Source organism: Pseudophryne corroboree, chromosome 2 (assembly GCF_028390025.1).
Source record: "Pseudophryne corroboree isolate aPseCor3 chromosome 2, aPseCor3.hap2, whole genome shotgun sequence".
Lineage (NCBI taxonomy): Eukaryota > Metazoa > Chordata > Amphibia > Anura > Myobatrachidae > Pseudophryne > Pseudophryne corroboree.
Genome location: NC_086445.1, coordinates 499,659,606 through 499,677,470, shown reverse-complemented (window position 1 = coordinate 499,677,470; position 17,865 = coordinate 499,659,606). Strand labels below are relative to the sequence as shown.

The following is a 17,865-nucleotide window of genomic DNA, read 5'->3' as shown; positions in this document are numbered from 1 at the left end:
GCCACCTTCGGCTGTAATTTTGCATCCTCATAGTCGACACTAGAGTCAGTATCCGTGTCGGTATCTGTGTCAACGACCTGGGATATGGGGCGCTTTTGAGACCCTGGCTACCTGACTGATCCCTAGCTTCAGCCTGGTCTAATCTTTTATGCAGGAGATTTACATTTGCATTCAAGACATTCAGCATATCCACCCAGTCCGGTGTCGGCGTTGCCGGCGGACACATGACATTCAAGCACTCCCCCTCCACATTAAGTGAGCCTTCCTCATCAAACATGTCGACACACGTACCGACACACTGCACACACCCAGGGAAACTTTTTCTGAAGACAGTATCCCCTGAAAGGCCCTTTGGAGAGACAGAGAGAGAGAGTATGCCAGCACACACCCCAGCGCAACAACCTGGAGACCAACACAGAATGCTTTTCCCCAGCAGCGCTGTATTATACTTTATCCGCCAATTATGTGCCCCCCCCTCTCTTTTTAAACTCCCTTCACCGTGTGTAAGCAAGGGAGAGTCCGGGGAGCTTCCTCTCAGCATTCTGTGGAGAGAGAAATGGCGCTGGTGAGTGCTGAGGGAGAAGCCCCGCCCCCTCGGCGGCAGGCTTCTGTCCCGCTCAAAATCGTGTAAAATGGCGGGGGCTCAATTATATACATGTACAGTGCTCAGCTGTACATGTATATACCTATTTGCCATCTAAGAGGTGTTATTGCTGCCCAGGGCGCCCCCCCCCCCCCCCTGCGCCCTGCACCCGTACAGTGACCGGAGTGTGTGAGGTGATGTGGAGCAATGACGCACAGCTGCAGTGCTGTGCGTTACCTCTGTGAAGCTGAAGGCTTCTGCCGCCTGAGACGTCGTATTGCTTCTGTTCTTCTGGCTCTGTGAGGAGAACGGCGGCGTGGCTCCAGGGGGTGGACGCCCAGGACGGACCTGTGTTCACCCCCTCTGAAGCTAATGGTGTCCAGTTACCGAGGAAGCAGATCCAATCAGTTAAGTAGGTCTGCCCCTCTCTCCTCAGTCCCTCGATGCAGGGAGCCTGTTGCCAGCAGTGCTCCCTGTGAAAAAAGTAAAAATCCAAACAGAAATGCTTTCTGTAGCAAAGAACTCGAGAGCTCCCTGCAGTGCGCCCTTCATCCTCTGGGCACAGTGTAAAACTGAGGTCTGGAGGAGGGACATAGATGGAGGAGCCAGTGCACACCCAGAATCCAAAGCTTTCTTAAAGTGCCCTATCTCCTGCGGAGCCTGTCTATTCCCCATGGTCCTTACGGAGTCCCCAGCATCCTCTAGGACGTTAGAGTACTATATATAATACATATTTTACAAGTAGAAGAATAATTATTGCATTTGCGAGTGTATTTGAATATTTTGTTTCATTATGGAAGTTTCATTTTATATACAATTAAAAAAATGGAAAAAAAAATGACCATCTGTATAGAAATGACTATAAAATTAAACATCTACCAGTAATAGTCATGTACAGATGTGTCCACTTACATCTTTGCTGTAGGTTACAAAAGTTATTATTTTAAAACAATGATATTCAAATGACATGGATATGAATGATTTGTGGAGAAAACATGTTTTACACATGTATTATTACATTCAATGTATAAGCCTATTGAAGAACACAAGGAGATATTCAATACCTAAAAATACTAACAGCAGCAATAGACAAGTTGAACATGCTCAGCCCAAGTAATCCGTGACAAAACTGCTGTCCTTTTGGTCACACATATGGGCAAAGCGGAGATTCAGCCTTTAGGCACCTGGGTCAGTTAGGTATCCGTTCACATGGTCGACCATGTGATGGTCGACAGTCATTAGGTCGACCACTATTGGTCGACATTGACATGGTCGACATGGACACATGGTCGACACATGAAAATGGTCGACATGAGTTTTTTTTTTTTACTTTTTTTTCTTTTGGGGAACTTTTCCATACTTTACGATCCACGTGGACTACGATTGGAACGGTAATCTGTGCCGAGCGAAGCGGTAGCGGAGCGAAGGCACCATGCCCAAAGCATGGCGAGCGAAGCGAGCCATGTGAGGGGACGCGGTGCGCTAATTGGGGTTCCCAGTCACTTTACGCAAAAAACTACACCAAAAAAAGTTTAAAAACTCATGTCGACCTTTTCATGTGTTGACCTTTCATGTGTCGACCATTTGTCCATGTCGACCATGTCAATGTCGACCAATAGTGGTCGATCTTATGACTGTCGACCATAACATGGTCGACCATTCATACCGGAACCGGTCAGTTATACCCCTTTCAGACATGCATCAAAATCCCGGGTTTATGCACTTGAATCCGTCTGAATGCAAACGACCCGGGACTAAGCCCTGGGTCTGCGACTCTTCTCCCGACAGGAGCTCAGACCCTGGAATTTGCAGGGTCTGATGTCTGAAAGGGGTATTACTGTGGTTAGATACAGATAGCCAATAGCAGTCATCTTACTGACACGTTTTCAATTTTCATGATAAGCCAATTAGATTACTACAGTGCATTGCACTTATTTTGGGATCATATGCACTGCAATAAATAGCTACAGAATATATAACTGGAATAATAAGATTTTACTTACCGATAAATCTATTTCTCGTAGTCCGTAGTGGATGCTGGGACTCCGTAAGGACCATGGGGAATAGCGGCTCCGCAGGAGACAGGGCACAAAATAAAAGCTTGAGATATCAGGTGGTGTGCACTGGCTCCTCCCCCTATGACCCTCCTCCAAGCCAGTTAGGATACTGTGCCCGGACGAGCGTACATAATAAGGAAGGATATTGAATCCCGGGTAAGACTCATACCAGCCACACCAATCACACCGTACAACTCGTGATCTGAACCCAGTTAACAGTATGATAAATTTAAAGGAGCCTCTGAAAAGATGGCTCAACAATAATAACCCGAATTTTTTGTAACAATAACTATATACAAGTATTGCAGACAATCCGCACTAGGGATGGGCGCCCAGCATCCACTACGGACTACGAGAAATAGATTTATCGGTAAGTAAAATCTTATTTTCTCTAACGTCCTAAGTGGATGCTGGGACTCCGTAAGGACCATGGGGATTATACCAAAGCTCCCAAACGGGCGGGAGAGTGCGGATGACTCTGCAGCACCGAATGAGAGAACTCCAGGTCCTCCTCAGCCAGGGTATCAAATTTGTAGAATTTAGCAAACGTGTTTGCCCCTGACCAAGTAGCTGCTCGGCAAAGTTGTAAAGCCGAGACCCCTCGGGCAGCCGCCCAAGATGAGCCCACTTTCCTTGTGGAATGGGCTTTTACTGATTTTGGCTGTGGCAATCCTGCCACGGAATGTGCAAGCTGAATTGTACTACAAATCCAACGAGCAATCGTCTGCTTTGAAGCAGGAGCACCCCGCTTGTTGGGTGCATACAGGATAAACAGCGAGTCAGTTTTCCTGACTCCAGCCGTCCTGGAAACATATATTTTCAAGGCCCTGACAACGTCCAGCAACTTAGAGTCCTCTAAGTCCCTAGTAGCCGCAGGTACCACAATAGGTTGGTTCATGTGAAATGCAGAAACCACCTTAGGTAGAAATTGAGGACGAGTCCTCAATTCCGCCCTGTCAGAATGAAAATTTAGGTAAGGGCTTTTACATGATAAAGCCGCCAATTCTGACACACGCCTAGCTGAAGCCAAGGCCAACAGCATCGACACCTTCCACGTGAGATATTTTAAATCTACCGTAGACAATGGTTCAAACCAGTGTGATTTTAGAAATCTCAACACAACATTGAGATCCCAAGGTGCCACTGGAGGCACAAAAGGAGGCTGTATGTGCAGCACCCCTTTCACCAATGTCTGAACTTCAGGTACTGAAGCCAGTTCTTTCTGGAAGAATATCGACAGGGCCGAAATTTGAACCTTAATGGACCCTAATTTTAGGCCCATAGACAGTCCTGTTTGCAGGAAATGCAAGAAACGACCCAGTTGAAATTCCTGTGTAGGGGCCTTCTTGGCCTCACACCACGCAACATATTTACGCCAAATGCGGTGATAATGTTTTGCGGTTACTTCCTTTCTGGCTTTTACCAGAGTAGGGATGACTTCTTCTGGAATGCCCTTGTCCTTCAGGATCCGGCGTTCAACCGCCATGCCGTCAAACGCAGCCGCGGTAAGTCTTGGAACAGACAAGGCCCCTGCAGTAGCAGGTCCTGTCTTAGAGGTAGAGGCCACGGTTCGTCCGTGAGCATCTCTTGAAGTTCCGGGTACCAAGACCTTCTTGGCCAATCCGGAACCACGAGTATAGTTCTTACTCCTCTCCTTCTTATGATTCTCAATACTTTCGGTATGAGGGGCAGAGGAGGGAATACATACACTGACTGGTACACCCACGGCGTTACCAGAGCGTCCACTGCTATTGCCTGAGGGTCCCTTGACCTGGCGCAATATCTGTCCAGTTTTTTGTTTAGACGTGACGCCATCATGTCCACCTTTGGTCTTTCCCAACGGTTTACAATTTGGTGGAAGACTTCTGGGTGAAGTCCCCACTCTCCCGGGTGAAGGTCGTGTCTGCTGAGGAAGTCTGCTTCCCAGTTGTCCACTCCCGGAATGAACACTGCTGACAGTGCTATCACATGATTTTCCGCCCAGCGAAGAATCCTTGCAGTTTCTGCCATTGCCCTCCTGCTTCTCGTGCCGCCCTGTCTGTTTATGTGGGCGACTGACGTGATGTTGTCCGACTGGATCAACACCGCCTGACCCTGAAGCAGAGGTTTTGCTTGAATTAAGGCATTGTAAATGGCCCTTAGTTCTAGAATGTTTATATGAAGAGATGTTTCCATGCTTGACCACAAGCCCTGGAAATTCCTTCCCTGTGTGACTGCTCCCCAGCCTCTCAGGCTGGCATCCGTGGTTACCAGGATCCAATCCTGAATGCCAAATCTGCGGCCCTCTAGTAGATGAGCCCTCTGAAGCCACCACAGGAGAGACACCCTTGTCCTTGGCGACAGGGTTATCCGTTGATGCATCTGAAGATGCGATCCGGACCATTTTCCCAGTAGATCCCACTGAAAAGTTCTTGCATGGAATCTTCCGAATGGAATCGCTTCGTAAGAAGCCACCATTTTTCCCAGGACCCTTGTGCACTGATGCACTGAGACCTGTCCTGGTTTTAGGAGGTTCCTGACTAGCTCGGATAACTCCCTGGCCTTCTCCTCCGGGAGAAACACCTTCTTCTGGACTGTGTCCAGAATCATTCCTAAGAACAGTAGACGTGTCGTTGGAATCAGCTGCGATTTTGGAATATTTAGAATCCATCCGTGCTGACTTAGCACTACCTGAGATAGTGCCACTCCGACTTCTAACTGTTCCTTGGTTCTTGCCCTTATCAGGAGATCGTCCAAGTAAGGGATAATTAAGATGCCTTTTCTTCGTAGAAGAATCATCATTTCGGCCATTACCTTGGTAAAGACCCGAGGCGCCGTGGACAATCCAAACGGCAGCGTCTGAAACTGATAATGACAGTTTTGTACTACAAACCTGAGGTACCCTTGGTGAGAAGGATATATTGGGACGTGGAGATAAGCATCCTTGATGTCCAGCGACACCATATAGTCCCCCTCTTCCAGGTTCGCTATCACCGCTCTGAGTGACTCCATCTTGAATTTGAACCTTTTTATGTAAGTGTTCAAAGATTTTAGATTTAATATTGGTCTCACCGAGCCGTCCGGCTTCGGTACCACAAATAGTGTGGAATAATACCCCTTCCCCTGTTGTAAGAGGGGTACCTTGATTATCACCTGCTGGGAGTACAGCTTGTGAATGGCTTCCAGAACTGCCTCCCTGTCGGAGGGAGACTTTGGTAAAGCAGACTTCAGGAACCGATGAGGAGGAAACGCCTCGAATTCCAGTTTGTACCCCTGTGATACTACCTGTAGAATCCAGGGATCCACTTGCGAGTGAGCCCACTGCGCGTTGAAATTCTTGAGACGGGCCCCCACCGTGTCTGAGTCTGCTTGTAAAGCCCCAGCGTCATGCTGAAGACTTGGCAGAAGCAGGGGAGGGCTTCTGCTCCTGGGAAGCGGCTGCATGGTGCTGCCTTTTTCCTCTTCCTCTGCCCTTGGGCAGAAAAGAGTGACCTTTTGCTCGCTTGTACTTATGGGAACGAAAGGACTGAGTTTGAAAAGACTGTCTTTTTCTGTTGATGTGAAGTAACCTGGGGTAAAAAGGTGGATTTTCCAGCCGTTGCCGTGGCCACCAGGTCTGTTAGACCAGCCCCAAATAACTCCTCCCCCTTATACGGCAATACTTCCATGTGCCGTTTGGAATCTGCGTCCCCTGACCACTGTCTGGTCCATAATGCTCTTCTGGCAGAGATGGACATTGCGCTTACTCTTGATGCCAGGGTACAAATATCCCTCTGCGCATCACGCATATATAGCAATGCATCCTTTAAATGTTCTATAGTTAACAGAATATTGTCCCTATCCAGGGTATCAATATTCTCAGTCAGGGAATCCGCCCATGCGACTCCAGCACTGCACATCCAGGCTGATGCGATTGCTGGTCGCAGTATAACACCAGTATGTGTGTATATACTTTTCAGGATATTTTTCAGCCTCCTATCAGCTGGTTCTTTGAGGGTGGCCGTATCAGGGGACGGTAACGCTACTTGTTTAGATAAACGTGTGAGCGCCTTATCTACCCTAGGGGGTGTTTCCCACCGTGCCCTAACCTCTGGCGGGAAAGGGTATAGTGCTAATAACTTATTAGAAATTAGCTGTTTTTTATCGGGGGAAACCCACGCTTTATCACACACCTCATTTATTTCCTCAGACTCAGGAAAAACTATTGGCAGTTTTTTCACACCCCACATAATACCCGCCTTTGAGGTATTTGTAGTGTCAGAAAGGTTCAATGCCTCTTTCATTGCCGTGATCATGTAACGTGTGGCCCTACTGGACATTACGTTTGTCTCGTCACCGTCGACACTAGATTCAGTATCTGTATCTGGATCCGTGTCGACCCACTGAGGTAGCGGCCGTTTTAGGGCCCCTGAGGGTGTCTGAGACGCCTGAACAGGCACTATTTGATTTGCCGGCTTTCTCATGTCGTCAACAGTTTTTTGTAAATTGCTGACATTATCACTTAATTGCTTAAACACAATCATCCAGTCAGGTGTCGACTCCCTAGGGGGTGACATCACTAACACAGGCAACTGCTCCGCCTCCACCTCATTTTCCTCCTCATACATGTCGACACACGCGTACCGACACACAGCACACACACCGGGAATGCTCTGATAGAGGACAGGACCCTACTTAGCCCTTTGGAGAGACAGAGGGAGAGTCTGCCAGCACACACCCAGCGCTATATATATACAGGGATAACCTTATATAAGTGTTAATCCCTTATAGCTGCTGTTAATCTAGTTATTTGCTGCCAAAATGCCCCCCCTTCTCTTTTTTTTCCCTGAATCAGATGCAGTACTGCAGGGGAGAATCAGGGAGCCGTCCTTCCAGCGGAGCTGTGAGGGAATAATGGCGCCAGTGTGCTGAGGAGATAGGCCCCGCCCCTTCACGACGTCCTTAACTCCCGCTTTTTTGTGTAAAATGGCAGGGGAAAAAATACATCCATATAGCCCTGGAGCTATATGTGATGTATTCCTTTTGCCAGCTAAGGTATATGTGTGTTATATTGCGTCTCAGGGCGCTCCCCCCCAGCGCCCTGCACCCTCAGTGACCGGAGTGTGAAGTGTGCTGAGAGCAATGGCGCACAGCTGCGGTGCTGTGCGCTACCTTAGTCTTGAAGACAGGATGTCTTCTGCCGCCGCTTTCACCGGACCTTCGTCTCTTCTGGCTCTGTAAGGGGGACGGCGGCGCGGCTCCGGTGACCCATCCAGGCTGAACCTGTGATCGTCCCTCTGGAGCTAACGTCCAGTAGCCTAAGAAGCCCAATCCACTCTGCACTCAGGTGAGTTCGCTTCTTCTCCCCTTAGTCCCACGATGCAGTGAGCCTGTTGCCAGCAGGACTCACTGAAAATAAAAAAACCTAACTAAACTTTTATTCTAAGCAGCTCTGGAGAGCTACCTAGTTTGCACCCTTCTCGGCCGGGCACAAAAATCTAACTGGCTTGGAGGAGGGTCATAGGGGGAGGAGCCAGTGCACACCACCTGATATCTCAAGCTTTTATTTTGTGCCCTGTCTCCTGCGGAGCCGCTATTCCCCATGGTCCTTACGGAGTCCCAGCATCCACTTAGGACGTTAGAGAAATACAGTAATTATACTCTGTTTGATAAAGAGATTAGCTACAGATGTGTCCTCATACATTTTTGCTGCAGTCATGCCAAATAGCCTCTCTTGGCAAGCAAGGTCACGTGAGAAGCTTCTAGCGTCGGGCATCTTTTCTTGCAAAAATGTCATCTTAGTTGCAATGCGACGAGGACGCACAAGGAAACTATGCTGATTATCTTGATAGGACACCTGTAAATCTGTGTGTGATTGAGTCTCATACTCTGTACACCAAGTGCTACAATGTAGCAGCAGCAGCTTTTTTCCAATACAAGTTCTTAGTTCTGTTCTGCTTAGTATATGCGATACACAATATACAAGTATAATATCAAATTAATCAGCAGTCGCCTTGTGCGTACTAATTGCATTGCGACCAAGACACATTTTCTGAAAAAAAGAAAGATACACGAAGTTAGCAGAGTTGCTCGGGACCAGGCGGTTCACTCACGCCAGGCATCTCGCGTTGCATGGCATACTGAAGCTAGATGCATGAGGACACATCTGTATTCTTTGACATCCAAAGATGGTTACTGCTAACTCTTTTATAAGAAAAAAACTTGTGTGGGTTTGTTTACATCACACGACGTAACAAAAAAATAGGAACATCTAATGCCTATAATGAATATTAAAATGTTTATTGGCTGTATTAAGTTATTATGCCATATATCAAATTGGGGATGTAATTATGTGACCGTCAGTCAGGAGACCGCCGGTCACATTACCTCCACCTACATCCCACCAGCTCACAATCCCAGCATTTGGCATGCCGACCAACAGGGACTATTCCCACTTGTGGGTGTCCACGACACCCATAGAGTGGAATAGAACCAATGGCGACAGTGCCCTCAGCATGGCGAGCGCAGCGAGCCGGCAAGGGGCTTGCTGCACTCCACCGCCGGCATCTCGCTGACGGGATGCCGGCATCTGTATGCTGACCAGGGGCACTTGTTACACACCGTTACATTACCTCCAGTCTCGAAAAATACATATATTTTTAATAACTATAAGTGGACCAGAATGACTTACCTTTATCTCCCGAGACCAGTGACTCGAGTAGAACACGGATGTATCACCTACCAATAGAATATTAGTACATATTTTTAATTACACGTTTAATGTTATGATTTTATGACAATTTTATCAGCAATATAATGTTGTCTTGTTGACACCTAGGAGCTCAATTTTCATTTGTTTCTATTTTGTCAAGTAAAAACATAATTTTAAGTACTGTAATTTACACTGGTGGGAGCCCGTCCTTGCGATGCGCCGAGTGTGATGGTGGGGCCTATGCGCATGCGCATTCAGGGTGACCGCCATGCACAACGACCATTTCCGGCAGAAGGTTTCTAGGGAACCCTGCCGGAATCCGTTCCCCCGAAGTATAGCCCATAGGCTACAATGGGCTATGTAATGAAAAGACTGCGGTAGCAATGGGGGACAATATAGAAACCTATGGGGGATGCAGCTGTGGGGGGCAATGGAGGGATCGCAGAAGGTATTAGAGATGCCTGCTGAGATCCATCCTTCTTATATGGCAGGGATACCTACTATTTGTGCCTAGCCCCCGAAAACAGGTGTTTGAGAGACAAAGCCACAAATATTGTTTGATAACTAGGCACCATGGTCACCAATGTAAAGCATTAGTAGGCACAGGTATCTCTGATTGCCCAATTCATCTCTCTTAATTCCCCCTCAATAGCGTTTTCATTGCCCCTTCCATACTTTCTTCACACCTCATCTCTGCGCTGCTTCTCTCTATGTAGTGAACGGGTCCTGGGTCGCATCAACCCGGGAGCCTGTTCACGCTACCACTGACCTGGTATTCAACTCCGGTAATAACACTGACCCGTGTCGACCAGACAATAAGCTAGGTCGATAACAGGTTATTTGTGCAGTGTGAAAGGGGTATTACACATATACACTATATATTTTATATATGTGTGGTTAAAGACCGGAAACCATATCCTCTAACAATTACATTTTATAGAGTGTGATACGGGATGCTGGCAGTCATAAGATAGACACCAGCATATGCTTACACCCCCCCCCCACCCCACCCACACACACAGACCACCACCCCCCTAGCTTTAAAAAAAAAAGCGTCCTGACCTGGACATTACACACCCCACTGACGCAGAAGCACAGCTGCGCGCATCGACTCTCTCGCATTAGAACAGCATGGGTAAGTGCGGACATTTTCTAGGAGATCATAGCTCTATGCAGACAAGTAAATGTATCTTATTTTCCCTGCAGCAGAAGCACTTCTATATGGGAAAAAAAAAAAAAAAAAAAAGTGTCCCCAGGTTTAACGAGTACTAATTCTTCAAAACTGATTTTTGTATCGGGCACGTCATCTGTACATAAGCAGTTTCTGAAAGACGGGATTAGTATGAGCAAGGTTACTGGTACAGGTTGAGTATCCCATATCCAAATATTCAGAAATACAGAATTTTTTGAGTGAGAGTGAGATAGTGAAATCTTTGTTTTCTGATAGCACAATGTAAACAAACTTTAATACACAAAGTTATTAAAAATATTGTATTAAATGACCTTCAGGCTGTGTGTATGAGGTGTATAGGAAACAAATTAATTGTGTGAATGTACACACACTTTGTTTAATGCACAGTTATTAAAAATATTGGCTAAAATGACTTGCAGGCTGTATGTATAAGGTGTATATGAAAGATAAATGCATTCTCTGCTTAGACTTAGGTCCCATCACCATGATATCTCATTATGGTATGCAATTATTCCAAAATACGGAAAAATCCCATATCCAAAATACCTCTGGTCCCAAGCATTTTGGATAAGGGAGACTCAACCTGTATATAGTACAAGATGTTTCAACTCAGACTCCAGCTACTGCCTGCAGATGCGTCACGGAACTGCGAGGGGGCAGCTGCGAGCTGTTTAGTGGAATAGTAATCTTAAGATTGCACTACAAGGATAGGTGTAAGAATGGATAAGGGGGGGGGGGGGGGGGTAAGGGGGTGGCTAGGCCTCCCCCAAAACATTTTTGAGAGGCGCCTGTCAGTGTACCATGGGCAGCGTCAAGGTGGAGATAATCCCCTTTCTGGCTGTTTCACCTCCGCCCTCGCAGCAGCCCTTCTCCACCCGCCTATATGGCCCTCCCCCGTCCTGCAAACAGCTTCAGTCGCTAAAGTGTGTAGCTATATACTGTGGGCCGGCCCTTCTCTGGGACCAGCCCTGCACCTTTCTCACCTTCCACATTATATGTTCCTATATTTCTCTACTCTTCAGCTCCCCCTTCATTCTTCCTCCCCCCCCCCCCCCCCCCTTGCAGCACCCGCCACCTCCACCCCCAGACAGCTAGATAAGGGATATCTATATATTTATTTATTACCAGTTATTTATATAGCGCACACATATTCCGCAGCGCTTTCCAGAGAATATTTGCCCATTCACATCAGTCTCTGCCCCAGTGGACTTACAATCTATATTCCCTATCACATGTACACGCACACACTAGAGTTAATTTTTGTTGGGATCCAATTAACCTACCAGTATATTTTTGGAGTGTGAGAGGAAACCGGAGTACTCGGAGGAAACCCACGCAAGTACGGGGAGAATATACAAACTCCACACAGTTGGGCCATGGTGGAAATTGAACCCATGACCTCAGTGCTGTGAGGCAGTAATGCTAACCATTACACCATCCATACTATATAAACCTCTACCTCTCTCTAGATATCTATTTCTAGATCGATAGTACTGTGCAGAAGTTTTAGGCAGGTGTGAAAAACATGCTGTAAAGTAAGAATGCTTTCAAAAACAGAAATCTTAGTTTATTTTTGGCAAATAAAATGCAAAGTGAATGAACAGAAGTGAAATCTAAATCAAATCAATATTTGGTGTGATCATCATTTGCCTTCAAAACAGCAGCAATTCTTCTAGGTACACTTGCACACAGTTTTTGAAGGAACTCTGCAGAGAGGCTGTTCTACACATCTTTGAGAACTAACCGCAGATCTTCTGTGGATTCAGGTTTGCTCAGATCCTTCTGTCTCTTTATGTAATAACACAGACTTGATGTTGAGATCAGGGCTCTGTGGGGGCCATATCATCACTTCCAGGACTCCTTGTTCTTCTATATGCTGAAGATAGTTCTTAATGACATTGGCTGTTATGTTTGGGGGGTCATTGTCTTGCTTCAGATTAAATTTGGAGGCAATCAGATGTTTCCGTGATTGTATTACATGATGGATAAATACCTGCTTGTATTTCTCAGCATTGACACCATTAATCCTGACCAAATTCCCAAGCTCCATTTGCTGAAAAGCAGCCCCAAACTTGAAAGGAACCTAAATAATGCTTCACTGTTGCCTGCAGACACTCATTATTGTATTGCTCTCCGGCCCTTTGCTGAACAAACTGCCTTTTAGTACAGCCAAATATTTTTAATTTTGACTCATCAGTCCAGAGAATCTGCTTCCATTTTTCTGCACTCCAGTTCCAAAGTTTTTGTGCATAGTTGAGATCGCTTGGCCGTGTTTCCACATTGAAGGTATGGCTTTTTGGCCACAGTTCTTCCATGTACAATACTTCTGGACAGACTTCTCTGAACAGCAGATGGAGTACATGGATCCCTCTGGTTTCTGCCAGTTCTTAGCTGATGGCACTATTGGACATCTTGAGATTTTGATGGGAAGTAAACATGGTGTCATTTATTTGACGCACTGCGTTTCCTTGGCCGTTCACTGCGTCTACAGTCCTCAACATTACCCATTTCTTTGTGCTTCAATGCCGAGAAAAAAGGATTTTGGTTACCTACCGGTAAATCCTTTTCTCGTAGTCCGTAGAGGATGCTGGGGTCCACATTAGTACCATGGGGTATAGACGGGTCCACCAGGAGCCATTGGCACTTTAACAGTTTGAGAGTGTGGGCTGGCTCCTCCCTCTATGCCCCTCCTAACAGACTCAGTCTAGAAACTGTGCCCGAGGAGACTGACATCTTCGAGAGAAGGATTTAACACAGTTAGTGTCGAGATTCATACCAGCTCACACATACAAGGCACATCGAGCTAACTAGCTTGAAAAACTCAGCAACTGCTGAAACTTTACTTACCAAGTAACAAATGCATTACATAACTAAACAAAGTAGTACTGAACAAGATAACGGTAACGGTTGCAGGATAACGAAGCGCTGGGCGGGCGCCCAGCACCATCTACGGACTACGAGAAAAGGATTTACCGGTAGGTAACCAAAATCCTATTTTCTCTTACGTCCTAGAGGATGCTGGGGGGTCCACATTAGTACCATGGGGATGTACCAAAGCTCCCAGAACGGGAGGGAGAGCGCGGAGGCTCCTGCAAAACTGATTGATCGAACTTCAGATCATCAGAGGCCAAAGTATCGAACTTGTAGAATTTAGCAAACGTGTTCGACCCAGACCAAGTTGCCGCTCAGCAAAGTTGCAATGCCGATACACCCCGGGCAGCCACCCAGGAAGAACACACCTTACGAGTAGAGTGGGCCTTGACAGATTTTGGACACCGCAATCCTGCCGTAGAATAAGCATGCTGGATAGTGAACCTAATCCAGCGAGATATAGTCTGCTTTGAAGCAGGACACCCAATTTTCTTGGATCATACAGGACAAGCAAAGAGTCAGATTTCCTGTGATGAGCAGTCCTCTTCACATAGATTTTCAAAGCCCTCACAACATCCAAGGACTTTGACGAAATTGAGGAGTCAGTAGCCACTGGCACCACCATAGGTTGGTTGATATGAAATGCCGACACAACCTTTGGAAGAAACTGCTGACGTGTCCGGAGCTCTGCTCTATCTTCATGGATTATCAAGTAAGGGCTTATACAGGACAAAGCCCCCAATTCTGACACGTCTAGCAGAAACTAAGGCCAACAACATGACAGCCTTCCATGTAAGAAATTTGACCTCAACCTCCTGTAGAGGCTCAAACCAGTCCGACTGGAGAAACTGCAACGCCATGTTAAGGTCCCAAGGCGCCGTAGGCGGTACAAAGGGAGGTTGGATGTGCAGAACTCCCTTCAAAAAGGTCTGAACCTCCGGGAGGGCAGCTAATTGTTTCGGGAAGAAAATGGACACAGCCGAAATCTGGACCTTCACAGATCCCAACCTCAGGCCCATATCCACTCCTGCTTGCAGGAAGAGGAGAAAACGTCCCAGTTGAAACTCCACCGCAGGAAACATCTTGGACTCACACCAAGAGACATATTTCTTCCAAATACAATGGTAATGTTTAGACGTTACCCGTTTCCTAGCCTGTATCAGGGTAGGAATGACCATCTTCGGAATGCCCTTCCGAGCTAGTATCAGGCACTCAACTTCCATGCCGTCAAACGTAGCCGCGGTAAGTCTTGATAGGCGAACGTCCCCTGCTGCAGCAGGTCCTCCCCGAAGAGTTAGAGGCCTCGGCTCTTCCTGCAAGAGATTCATAAGGTCCGCGTACCAAACCCGCCTTGGCCAGTCTGGAGCAATGAGGATCGCTTGAACTCTTGTTCTCCTTACGAGCTTTAGAACTCTTGAAATGAGAGGGAGTGGTGGAAACACGTACACCAACTGGAACACCCACAGAGACACCAGGGCGTCCACTGCCACTGCTTGTGGGTCCCTCGACCTGGAACAATAGCGTTGAAGCTTCTTGTTGAGACGAGAGGCCATCATGTCTATTTGGGTTAACCCCCAAGGGTCTGTTATTTCCTTGAACACCTCCGGATGGAGACCCCACTCCCCCCGAATGGAGATTGTGTCTGCTGAGGAAGTCTGCTTCCCAGTTGTCCACTCCCAGAATGAAGATTGCAAAGAGCGCCAACGCGTGTTTTTCTGCCCAGAGGATGATTCTTGTCACCTCTGACATTGCAGCTCTGCTTTTCGTTCCACCCTGTCTGTTTATGTAAGCCACTGTCATTACATTATCCGACTGTACTTGAATGGCCTGATTTCTTAGAAGATGGTCCGCCTGAAGAAGACCGTTGTAGACAGCTTAGTTTCAGGATGTAGATCGGCAGGCCGGCTTCCAGACATGACCACCTTCCTTGGAGGGTAACCCCTTGAGTGACTGCGTCCCAGCCCCGGAGGCTCGTATCCGTGGTTAGAAGGACCCAGTCCTGAATCCCGAACCTGCGGCCCTCCAGAAGGTGAGGCAATTGGAGCCACCAGAGGAGTGAAATCCAGACCTTTGGCGACAGACGAATTCTCTGCTGCATGTGTAGCTGAGATCCTGACCACAGGAGATCTAGTTGGCAGGCCCGAGCATTGAACCTCCCGTACTGGAAAGCCTCGTAAGAGGCCACCATCTTCCCCAAAAGGCGAATGCATTGATGAACCGACGCCCGGGCTGGCTTCAGGACATCCCAGACCATTGTTTGTATCACCAACGCCTTTTCCTGTGGAATAAACACCCTCTGCACTTTCGTGTCGAGGACCAGCCCCAGAAAAGAACCTCCGGGTTGGTTCCAAATGAGATATTGGAAGGTTCAGAATCCAACCGTGGACTCTGAGTAGTCGGGTCGTGAGTACAATGGACTGCAACAGCTCCTCCTTGGACGATGCTTTTATCAGCAAATCGTCTAGATACGGAATGATGTTCACCCTGTTTTCGGAGTAGAACCATCATCTCCGCCATCACCTTGGTGTTGTAGAGAGGCCGAATGGCAGTGCCTGGAACTGGAAATGACAGCCCAGCAATGCAAAACAGAGATAAGCCTGATGCGGTAGCCAAATCGGAATGGGGAGGTACGCATCCTTGATATCCAGAGATACCAGGAATTCCCCCCCTCTTCCAGATCTGATATCACCGCCCTAAGAGACTCCATTTTGAACTTGAACTCCTTCAGAAAGGGGTTCAGTGATTTTAGGTTCAAAATGGGCCTGACCGAACCATCCGGATTCGGTACCACGAAAAGGTTTGAATAGTAACCCATGGCTTGCGAATGAGGAGGCACTGACACAATGACCTGTGCCTCCACCAACTTCTGAACCGCTGCTTGTAGGACAGTCCTGGCAAGCCTGATCTGAAAAATCAGTGAGGAGGGAGATTTTTAAATTCCAACCTGTATCCCTGGGTCACAATATCTATCACCCAGGGATCCAGGCCGGACGATACCCAGACGTGACTGAACTGTCTGAGCCTTGCTCCCACTGGCCCCACCTCCGTCATGCAGAGGACTTCAGCGTAAAAGAAACAGGCTTAGTTTCCTGGGAAGCTGCCAGATCAGGTTTCTTGGATTTAGCTCGACCTCCCCTAAAGAAGGTATTGGACGGCTTGGGCTTTCTAGGCTTGTTAGGCCGAAAGGACTGCGATGCTTATGAAGAGAGGGATTTCTTCGGAGCAGGTGTAACTGAGGGAAGGAACGGAGGCTTACCCGCCGTAGCCGTGGATATCCACGCATCCATAGCTTCCCCAAAAAGAGCCTGACCTGTGTAGGGTAGGGACTCCACACTTTTTCTGGATTCCACGTCGGTCGACCACTGGCGCAGCCACAGTCCCCGACGAGCTGAAAAAGACATGGAAGAGATCCCCGCAGCCATGGAAACCAGGGTTTTCATGGATTCTACCATAAAACCTGCTGAATTGTGAATGTTACGCAAAACAAATCAACATCACCCTTATCCATTGTATCCAAATCCTCAAGTAAGGTGCCTGACTATTTTACTATAGCTTTTGCAATCCATGCACTAGCAATAGTGGGACGTAATATGGCCCCCGAAGTTGTGTACATAGATTTAAGCGTATTATCAATCTTTCGATCAGCCGGCTCCTTTAAGGTGGTAGATCCTGGAACAGGCAAAACCACCTTTTTTGAGAGTCTAGACACAGATGCGTCAATAATTGGTGGGTTTTCCCATTTTTTTCTATCCTCCTCAGGGAAAGGAAACGCCACCTGGACCCTTTTAGGGTTCTGGAATTTTTTCTCAGGGTTTTCCCATGCTTTCTCAAATATAGCATTCAATTCCTTTGACGCAGGGAAGGTTAGCGAGGCTTCCTTATTTTCAGTGAAAAAAGCCTCCTCAACCTGCTCAGGTGTGGTATCATTAATATTCAACACATCCCTGATGGCCTCTATCATCAATTGCACACCTTTGCAAGAGAGGCAGACCCCCGCAACACATCCCCATTACAGTCTGTGGTATCGGAATCGGTATCCGTGTAATCCTGCATGACAAGAACAAGCGCACGTTTGTGGGGGTATATAGCTGAGCGTCCTGAGGTACCAGAATCGGGCCATACTGCCATAGAGCTCTGTAATATCTGGGTTGCGTATTCATTACTAGCAACCCTGTCAGAAATCTGAAAAATCCAAGATTTGATAGAGGAAAACCACTCAGGTTCCCTTGCTGGAATCTGTGCTAAACCAGTGCTATCCTGATTACATGGAATGGTATCATCCTGGGAGGACATATACTCCGCAGTATATGACACAGTGTCCCTGGACATAGCTAAAGGAGACCACAAACACTCAACACACAGGGGAGGACAGAGTTTTCCCCCCCAAGAATGGCAAGAGACACAGAGATCGGAGCCAACCCACACACAGCGCTTTTAACCAAAGGGAGATCCCTTGTCAGCCCTGACTGTGCACCTTAATAGGACACACAGT

The 17,865-nt window shown here is 47.4% G+C and overlaps 1 protein-coding gene across 1 annotated transcript in view; it reads right to left on the bottom strand.

Annotated features, from left to right (window-relative positions):
- Positions 1–17,865, bottom strand: part of RAD51D (RAD51 paralog D) — a 278,198-nt gene that overhangs the window by 139,904 nt on the left and 120,429 nt on the right. The window contains exon 3 of the mRNA XM_063953995.1: positions 9,290–9,336. The gene's annotated coding sequence lies outside the window, so the exon portion shown is untranslated. The remainder of the gene's footprint in view (positions 1–9,289; positions 9,337–17,865) is intronic.